Here is a 10,283-nt window from a genome sequence, read left to right on the forward strand (position 1 = left end):
GCGGAGCTGTTACGAAGAGCGGCAGCAGATGTAGCTGGGCAACATGACACATTGCGATACATGGACACAGTGTGAAAGGCTCGGCGAACGAGCGCTGCTCTCGCCTTTACATAACCATGGCAATGCTTACAGCCTAGTAGAACTTTACGAGGCACGGGCATTTCCTCCTCAAAGGTGGGCCAATGTGAGGCTGCGCGAATGGGCGCGCGCACCCTACACTGACGTCATGAGCCACACTGCCGGTAACTCTGCCGTTCGTCTGGTGTGCGGCGCTGTTTCTTTAGTCGCGCAGTGTGACGTAGTGTCAGGGGTTTGGGCCCAGGACCGCTAGGCAAGGAACAATCGAGCCACGAGTGCACACACACACACACAAATATATTTACAGAAGAGAAGCAACTATTAAGGAAGTATTTCGTGAAAATAGGCTGTCACATGCAGTCTTACTACTAATGTGTCTCTAAATGAGAAGTCTCTCGCCGTATTTAGCTTGTGGCTTGTTGGACGCCGATCGCTCGGGGCAACGCGCCGCTCGCTCGTTGACGTCCTCAGGGGTAGTTGGCCCACGCCATGTCACGGCCTTCCGCCGCAGCCAGCAGCAGCAGGAGGGTGGCGGTCGCTCGAAGCTCCGCAACAAGCCCGCCAGCCTTCTCAGCCGCCGCGTTCGTTCCAGCAGCACACCGGGGCATGCCAGCCACCCGGAACGGCAGCAGTACTAGCGGCCCACAGCAAACTATGCAACTCACAGCCACACGGGACGGCAGCCGGAACAGCGTAACCTCGCCTGGTCCTGGGCCAGTCACCCAGACCGGAGTACAGGCCTCGTTAACTGGTTGTCCCGCTGTCAGGACGGCAGCCGGAACAGTAGCGATTCGCCTGGTCCCTGGGCCAGTCCACCCAGCCGGAGTCCAGGACAGTACAGCGCCTGGAAGGAACGTCGCCTAGTTCTCCGGACCGGACGTCCAGCCGAGAACTGTCTGTCCTTGCACGCTGCCTGCTTCGAACGCTGTTCACGCGCTTTTTCGATCCCGCGCTGCTCTTAATTGTCGTCTTCCCTGGTGGTCGCTCTTTCTGCCCATATTATCACAATACCCCGGGTTTTAAGAAAGTTGTTTACAACTTTTCTGATGGGCCAGAAGAGGAGCAAATGTCACAGGGTGTCACAGTCAGTGGACATGCAAAGTTCACGAAAGGCGAAATGTCCACTTGGATGTATACACACTGCCACGTCACGACATGAAAACATGGGAAACGTCCGTGTACTACACAACACTATGTGCAACACCCTTATCGGCTCCAACGTTATCACAGCCCTTGATGTAGTCTACGTAAATGGTACTCTTGCAAGAGTAAACTCCAGCGTAACACTCTATTGTTTAGATGTTTGGCGGAGTGTAAGTACTGCAAAGGTTGATGGTCCGATTGTATGATAATGGTTTGCCGTACAGATAAAGGTGGAATTTCTGTACTGCCCATACAAGTGCCAAACACTCCCTTTCAATAGTGGAGTACCGTGTCTCTCTTGGCAAGAGGTTGCGGCTAACGTAAGCAACAGGGTGTAACAATGTATCATTGCCTTGCTTGCAGCAGTACAGCACCAAGACTAATGTTTGAAGCATCGGTGCGTAGGACAAATTCTTTTTTCATGTTAGGTGCTTGTAGTATGGGAGCTTCACCAAGCTTCCTCTTCAATATGGTGAAAGCTTGTTTCTTGATCCGGTCCCCAGGCGATATTTGTGTTTTGTCCTTTCCGTGTAAGATCCGTCAAAGGCTTTGTGATTTCGGCGTAGTTGGTATAAACTTTCTGTAGTACCCAGACAACCCCAAAAATGACTGGAAGCGCCTTCTTCGTTTCTGGTGCTTGGCTGCTAGGATTTTATCGAGAGTCTTCAGGATAGGGTTCCACTTTGCCATCTCCGATTCGATGACCCAGGAAACAGATACTTCGTTCTCCTATTTCACATTTACTTGGCTTGATAGTCAGAGAAGCCTTTTGAATTCTCTGAAACACATGTCGCGAGTGTTGTTAGATGTTCACTCCATGTGTTTGTAGCAATGACAACGTCATCGAAATAATGGTAGACATTTGGTAGTTCACCAAGGACGGCTCGCATGAGTCGTGCGAAAACAGCCGGGGCTGTTTTGATGCCAAATGCATGTAAAGGAAGTGGTACAAGCCGGACATACTGGAGAATGCTGTCTTTCGCGGCTGTCCGCAGACATGGGCACCTGCCAGTATCCTTTGGTAAAGTCAAATTTTGAAAAAAACTTGCTCTGTCTGCAAGTGCAAGTACTACATCAATACGTGGATGGGCTCGCTATCGGCAATCAAAACTTTGTTGAGCTCTCGAAAGTCTATGCACAAGCGTATCGTGTTGTCTGTTTCTTAACAACCACGATAGGTGCATGGTAAGGCGATTGCGATTTCTCAATTATGCCCAATCTTAACATTTCTTGCACCTCCTTTTCCACGCTTTCTCGTAAAGCTAATGGAACAGGATACTGTGGCACATGTGTTGGGTTTTCCGAACTCAAGCGTAGTGCGCATTCAACGAGCTCTGTTTTTTCCTGGCAGGTCAGAAAATATTCCTTCGTATTCTTGGAACAGGTCACGGACCTGGGAGCATTGTTCGTTGCTGAGATCTGCCGATACCTTCACGTCGTGCCTGTCTGTGTACGGACAAGGCTAGGAGATGGAATCTCGTGCGAAACATCGTCGCTGGATGACTCCTCCGCTAGATTCGAGAATCTTGACTAATGTCAGTGACCACGGAGACCTGCTGCGGGGGAATGGGCTCGCGTTCCTCATATTTCTTTAGCATGTTTATTGTGAATATCTTCATTTTCCCGCTTAAGTTCAGTACGTAGTCGACGGCATTTTTTCGCTCGATGACTTCGAATGGCCCTTTCCACTGCATTAACAATTTGTTTGTGTCAGTAGGGAGCAAGACTAGACTTTATCGCCCACATTTAACTTGCGCGGACGGCTCTTTCGGTCGTAGTAACATTTCTGTTTTGCTCGCGCCTTGTCCAGTTCCTCATGGGCAAGCTTGCACGTATCTTCAAGACGATTCCTAAGATCGACGAGGTACGTTACGTGGTGCGAATTTCGTCATCGATGTTTCGTTAGTCCATAGTTCCTTGAGGACGGTCAGTGGTCCTCGGACGTGCCGACCATAAATCAACTGGAAAGGCGAGAAGCCCAGACTCGCTTGCGGTACCTCTCTGTAGGCGAAGAGTAGTGGGTGCAAGGTATCTGTCCCAGGAACGAGGTTTCTCCTGGCACATCCTTTTCAACATCGTCTTTAGGGTTCCGTTGAATTTTTCAACTAGTCCATTCGCCATTGCATGGTATGGTGTCGTCCGAAGAAACTTGACAGCTAATAGGCGACCAACCTCTTTCATCAGCTCTGATGTAAAGCTCGTCCCTTGGTCGGTCACAATCTCTTTCGGTAGCCCGACACGAGAAAAATCTCGATTAGTGCTTCTGCCACGTGCACTGCATCGATTGCAGGTAGTGCTATTGCATCTGCATATCGAGTGGCAAAGTCTATGAGCGTGAGCACATATCGGTTTCCCCGTTCCGATTTCGGTGACAACGGACCGGATCAGATCGACTGCCACACGCTCAAAGGCGTACGTATGGTAGGCATATGTCCCAATGGCGCCACACCAACTTTTCGTTTTGGTGTTGTCCTCTGGCACACATCGCAGGATTTCACGAATCTTTTGACGTCCCCGTGCAGATCTGGCCAGTAAAATCTGTAAAGACACGATCTGTCGTTCGCCGTATGCCTTGATGTGCGGCCATAAGACTTTCGTGCGCGACTTCCAGTATTGACCTTCTGAAGGACGTTGGCACGACGAACTGGTTAAACGTCCTTCCTGTAGCAAGTTCATACTTGCGGTACAAAAGTCCACCTTTTTCAAAGAACGAATAACAGTGACCTTTTTGCGATTTGAAGTTTCTGCCCGCTTTAGCGAACAGTGACTTCAGCGTCTTGTCGTTCTGCTGTTGCTCGGCGAGCTTCTCTTTGTTACTTCGCCAATCTTTATGGCTGGTACACATAATGGAGTTATCTTGCCTTCTTGTGGCTTGATCGTGGCGGAAACGTTGTGAGGCCTCTCTTCTACACGGTAGTTTGCCGATGTGTCGTCGCTTCCGTCGACCACAGCGCGTCTCCAATTGGGATCTGGCTCTAGGGGTTATCTGACGCCAGGAAGGTTGCCTAAAATAACATCATAAAGAGGACTATCCATACATAATGCTTTGATTTCTCCAGTAAAATATGGTGTATGGATCTTTATTCTCGCCTCCGGAACCTCTTTACAGATCCATCTGTTAGCACAACTCGGCTTAGTGCTCCTGTCAAGCAATGGTCTGGAACTAAGTCTCTTCGTATGATTGCTGTATTGCTGCCTGTATCTCTGAGGATTCTTACTTTTCGACCCAGGACTTGTCCTTCTACTACAGGCATTCCATCTACCAGGAAAACAGGTTTCCGAAACGTCACGTCACGTTTACTGTCTTGGCGTCGGACAACCTTGTCACGTGGAGGCAGACTACACTGGTTGGCTGTGGCCTCATGAACGCATGCTGAACTCTGCCCCTTCTGTGCCTTCGCGCTCCAGCAGTTCTCGCTCTTATGGCCACTTTTCCCGCATATGTTGCACTTGACCCCTTCCTTTGCTGGGCGGCGACATTCCTGAGCTTGATGGCCGATACGGTTACACAACATACACCTCGGAGGTGGTCTCTTTTGAGCATCTGAGGTAGTCTTGTTGTACTCCTTCCCATCATCCGGTACTCTTCCCAGGTTGGAGAGGTTCTGCGCCTCGATATAGCGGTCAGTAGCGTCAGCGAGCTCCTGAAGGGACTTGCATTCTCGTTCTTTAAGGAATACGGTCAGCTTCGGATGGCAACACTGAAGAAACTGTTCAGCGATCATGTGGTCTCGGAGGTTGTCGAACGTTCTGGAGACATTGGCCATATCAATCCAGTGATCAAAGTATCCTGAAAGTCTAGCAGCTAGCTGTCTTCCAGTTTCTCCATCCTCCGGTCGCGCCTTTCGGAATTTCTCGCGATAACCTTGCGCGGTAAACCGGAATCTCTGCAGCAATGCCTTTTTCACTTTATCATAATCCAGTGAATCAGCGGCAGTCATGCGACCGATCACTGTTAGTGCTTCCCCAGTTAAACACACGCTAACTGCAAGGGCCCATTTATCTTGTGGCCATTCCTGCCCTGTTGCCACGCGCTCAAACCTTTGCAAGTATGCATGCAGGTCATCGCGTCGCTCATCAAACAAAGGCAGTAGTTTCTGTGGGTTGAGAACCGAAGAGGCATGATTCGGAAGAGGCATAGGCTCAGAGTTAGTTGCTGCAGCTCCACTAGCACCTTCTTGAAGCTTTAGCTTCAGCTCAAGAATTTGTCGAGCTCTTTCGTCTGCTTCTTTGCTCGCCTCCCTTTCGGCAGCACGTTCATCCCTTTGTCTTGCCTGTTCGTTCTCAATCCACTTGCGTAATTCTGCGCCGGACAAGCCTAGCTGTGACCCTACTGCGGCTAATTTCTCAGTATCCATGACAGGATGAACTTCTGTGAGGGTGCACTCGAGGGACGATATTTTCCTTCGACGCTTTTAACAGCGGTATCCTGGCAGGCTCGCCAGATTGTGACGTAGTGTCAGGGGTTTGGGCCCAGGACCGCTAGGCAAGGAACAATCGAGCCACGAGTGCACACACACACACACACAAATATATTTACAGAAAGAAAGCAACTATTAATGAAGTATTCGTGAAAATAGGCTGTCACATGCAGTCCTATACTAAATGTGTCTCGCCGTATTTAGCTTGTGGCTTGTTGGACGCCGATCGCTCGGGGCAACGCGCCGCCTCGCTCGTTGACGTCCTCAGTGGTAGTAGGCCCACGCCATGTCACGGCCTTCCGCCGCAGCAGCAGCAGGAGGGTGGCGGTCGCTTCGAAGCTCCGCAACAAAGCCGCAGCTCTCAGCCGCCGCGTTCGTTCCAGCAGCACACCGGAGTCATGCCAGCCACCCGGAACGGCAGCAGTACTAGCGGCCCACAGCAAACTGCAACTCACAGCCACACGGGACGGCAGCCGGAACAGCGTAACCTCGCCTGGTCCCTGGGCCAGTCACCCAGCCGGAGTACAGGCCTCGTTAACTGGTTGTCCCGCTGTCAGGACGGCAGCCGGAACAGTAGCGATTCGCCTGGTCCCTGGGCCAGTCACCAAGCCGGAGTCCAGGACAGTACAGCGCCTGGAGGACGTCGCCTAGTTCTCCGGACCGGACGTCCAGCCGAGAACTGTCTGTCCTTGCACGCTGCCTGCTTCGAACGCTGTCACGCGCTTTTTCGATCCCGCGCGCTCTTCATTGTCGTCTTCCCTGGTGTCGCTCTTCTGCCCATATTATCACACGCAGGCAGTCTGCGATCGCACTTCGGACTCGTGGTGGGGCCTCTCCTGCTTTTTCAAGTTTTATGAGACACTATGGTGTCCCCGTAGCTTTTATTTCTACTGGGAGCCTCCTGTTCTTTCAGCCCCAATTCGAATTTTTCGAACTAAGCGAGTTACCAAGGCCACATCAATAAAGTGCGCTTTGTGGTTTTCATAGGAACCTGCCTAAATTTGCAGGCGACAAGCGCGTAGCTCTGCGAACGTGACAACCCTACCTGCGACATACCTACTGCGTTGGAGAAGCCGCTCATGAAGGATAACTTAGTACGCGTACATTAACGTTCATTTTGGAAACCGTATTGCGTTTTTGTTTCCTCTGATGCGTGCTACTAGTCGATGTAATACTCGAAAATATTCATTGACTCCAACGTTTATGAACGCATCACCTACACGCAGCACAACTCTGTGGTTTGTTGCTAATATGCGATCAGTGTAGCGAAATGTGCGCTATTCAAAAAAGAAACAGTGCGCAGTTACAATACCAGTACCCGTTTTGAGCTGTGTGTATCGATTATGTCATTGACTGCAACCTCTGCTCTTTTGCAGGCCAATCGTAAGTGTTCAGCACTTCTCCTAATTTTGCTCTTTCGCAATTAAGTAGGCTGCCTTCGAAGACAACAAAGCGCAAATGAGAGATCCCGATCGTGAATGCAACCATACTTTCGCTAATAAATTGAACCTCGCTGCGTCCACAAAAGGTTTCTCTAATGCGAGTCTAGTGTGCTGTAGATATGAATACGTACAAATTTGCGAACACAGCCTTTACAAGCTCTCCCAAGTTCGCCGTGTTTAAATTTGTCTATTATAGTATGCCCGTTTCTTTCTCTTTTTTTTTGAGGGCGGGGAAGGGGAAGGCAACGGTTAAGTTGCTTTCCAATTCTGCAACGTCGACGTGAGCCCCATCGTACAGTCGTTAAGCGATAAATTTCATCATGGAAGTATAAAACTGTGAAATTATAATGATACTGTGCTCGTACAGTCCTCACGCACTGAAAGACGACATCATTCATGTTTGTATGAAGTGGAATAGGTTGAAAAAACAGGAGACAGTGCCTCAGACAGGCTGGCCGAAGTTTCGATTGGGGGACCTATCATTGTGAAAGGCGCATTGTCATCCTTGGTGTGTTGGTTTGAAGGGGTTAGTGTTGATGTCACGTTCTGTGGTGGCGTGTGTCGGTGTTGGTAATTGCTGCCTGGAAAGCAAAAATTAAGCAGAAGAGTGTAACCCTTGCCATGTTTCAAGAAAATTTGGAACGGCGCTCAGGCATCTATTCTCAGAGTTAAGGGGAACTGGAAAAAAACGCATTGAAAGGAGGAGCGGTACAGCAAAGCGAGAGCCGCCAAATGCACGGCGAAGAAAAAAGCGGAGCATGAAAGCAACTTGGACAACCAGCTCAGGGGCGCCGAGTCTAGCTGTCGCAAAGCCTTCAGAAGATGGTGGCGGCTCTCTATTTCCAACCAACCGTCTCTGAATGGTAAGCACCAGGAGAAGCAATAAAAAAGGGGCAAAACGGGCGGCGTACTTTCAAAAGTCCAGATGTCGACTGTGATACTGAGAGGGGTGTCTGAAAAACACGTGTTTAACGGGAAGAGTCATTGGCAGACATATGCATCAAGTGCCACATTAGGTGGCCCGCCCAGGGGAATAGCCTCAAAAGTAGGGCGGCATGTGAACTAATGGAGAAAAAAAAACGGGCGCAGGGGGAAACAATCGGAATAGGACGCGCAGAACTTCCTGGGGAAGCGAGGACTTTGACAATACGGGCAGGTGTGTTCTTAGAAGCGGGGAAAGGTGAAAGGGAACAGTGGTTCGAAGCTTATAGAAATAAAACTTACTTAAGAGTAGTATATGTATACATGATATATACGCAGTTACATACACAAATAAATATGTGAAAATGAAAAAAAAAAGTTTATCAATGTAGCCTAGTATGGATTTTATGTTGCGAATGGGATAATGGTAAAGGTTATTTGAAGGCTGAGCGTATTCTATGTCTCTTAATATTATAGAAATTATGGTATCGCTCTTAGTGATTCCAAATTACCGCGTGCCAGATTTATTCCTGATAGGTGTAGGGATTGGAATTTGTGTATCAAATACGATTCCATCTACCTCCTCTCACGTGGAGACCGGAAATTTGTTAGTAGAATGTAAAGTTTGCCTTGGTGAAAATTGTGGTCTTGTTAATTGAAGTGGCTGGCTACTGCTTTTGGTAAATTGTGCTTTGCGTCTGCGCGGTGGCCGTTCACTCTTACATTAATTGGTTGTCCACTTTCGACTATGTATTGTTTTTTACAGATGGTACATTCAATGAAGTAGATTAGGTTGTTTAAGGCACACGTGAAGTTCGATGTTACATTGGGAATGTAATCCGATGCTGTTATTTTTATGTTGGTGGGCGGCTGTATATGTTTGCATGTAGAGCATCTGGAGCGCCCACAGGGACCAGATGTTGGTGTAGTTCTTGTTGCGAGTTCTCCGTGAACGAGCCTGTCGTTAAAATTGGCATAGCGTCTGTAGGCGAGCTTAGGTGGTTCGTGGATGATTTTTATAAGTTTCTGGTTGTTCTTAGGAATCCGATAGTATTTTACGAGGATGCTGTTTATGTTCGGAAGTGCGTTTGAAAATTTTGTGGTGAGAAGAGGCGTTGTTGCGGTTGTGGTTTTAGGTCGGGGTTTGAGTATCTCAGTGCGGTCTAGTTGTAGTGCGCCCGTCCGTGTAAACTCAACGCGTTGAGATGGCTTCTGTTTGCTACACTCTTAGCAAACGACCGCTTAAAACAACGCATATAAGGTGGAAAGTAGGTCAAATTTTCGACGCTTATAAATGGCTCTCTAAGCGGCACACTTATACGGCTGTTTCGTGCGACTCTTCTTTATGCGGCCTCTGGCTAAGCGGCTCTTTCTTATGCGGCATAAGTTTATGCGGCTCTTCCATATGCGAGGCCATCTCGTTGCCACACACACTCCACCACGGGGATTTGAACCCAGGCCAACCGCGCCACAAGCAGACACTGTAACCACTACGCCACCGCACCTGCACGGGGGTGGACTTCCGCGGCTTTATATATATGCACTTCACGTTATCTTGGACGATTTTACGATCGGCTACAACGCTATAATTTTGCATATATGACAGGCATCGTTCGCGTATTGTCACGCCCACTTCTTGTCTTGTTTTGATGTATTCGGGTTTGACCGGCAGGGACGGTTATCAACGCTCGACGCTGTCCGCGACGCAGTGTTTGAGAAGCTTCGCGATTGTAGTAGATCGTTTTGTTAAGAAATCGCCCCGCACGCGAATGTTCCAGCTTTGTCGAGAGATAACGCCGTCACCAGCGATGTTGCTGTAATGTTCGATAGCGCCTGTATAAAGGCCGACGCGCTTGACCGCTTGTCAGTTGATCGACGGTCGACGCTTTGTTCGCCGCTATCAGTGCCTACTGTGTGTATTGCTGTAAATTAACTTTCTGTTTCGCGGCCACAAGTTCAGCCAAATAAACAGTTTCATCTTGAAAACGCCGACTGCTGTCTTCGTCGACGTCACGACCACGTGACATCTGGTGGAGGTGCTGCTCGTTCATGTTCCGGACGCCCCCGTCAAGCCGTGAACCCAGCCCACGTCGCGAAGAAGACACCGACACCATCAGCGACAGTCGAGCCAGCCGCACATTGGAAGGACTACCCCCCCAATACGGACCCCTACCGGACAAAACCAGGATCACAACGAAGAAGACAAGAGCCACAATGACCGCCGCTGTGGCGCCTGCAACGGTCGTCATGCATCAACCGAGGGAGCCGCCGACATTCC

The 10,283-nt window shown here is 49.5% G+C and overlaps 1 pseudogene; it reads right to left on the minus strand.

The window, feature by feature from the left end:
* The window catches only part of LOC125756448 (uncharacterized), a 31,690-nt pseudogene extending 26,702 nt beyond the window's left edge, over positions 1-4,988 (minus strand).
* Between the last annotated feature and the right edge of the window lie 5,295 nt (positions 4,989-10,283).

The sequence above is a fragment of the Rhipicephalus sanguineus genome, chromosome 11 (assembly GCF_013339695.2).
Source record: "Rhipicephalus sanguineus isolate Rsan-2018 chromosome 11, BIME_Rsan_1.4, whole genome shotgun sequence".
NCBI lineage: Eukaryota > Metazoa > Arthropoda > Arachnida > Ixodida > Ixodidae > Rhipicephalus > Rhipicephalus sanguineus.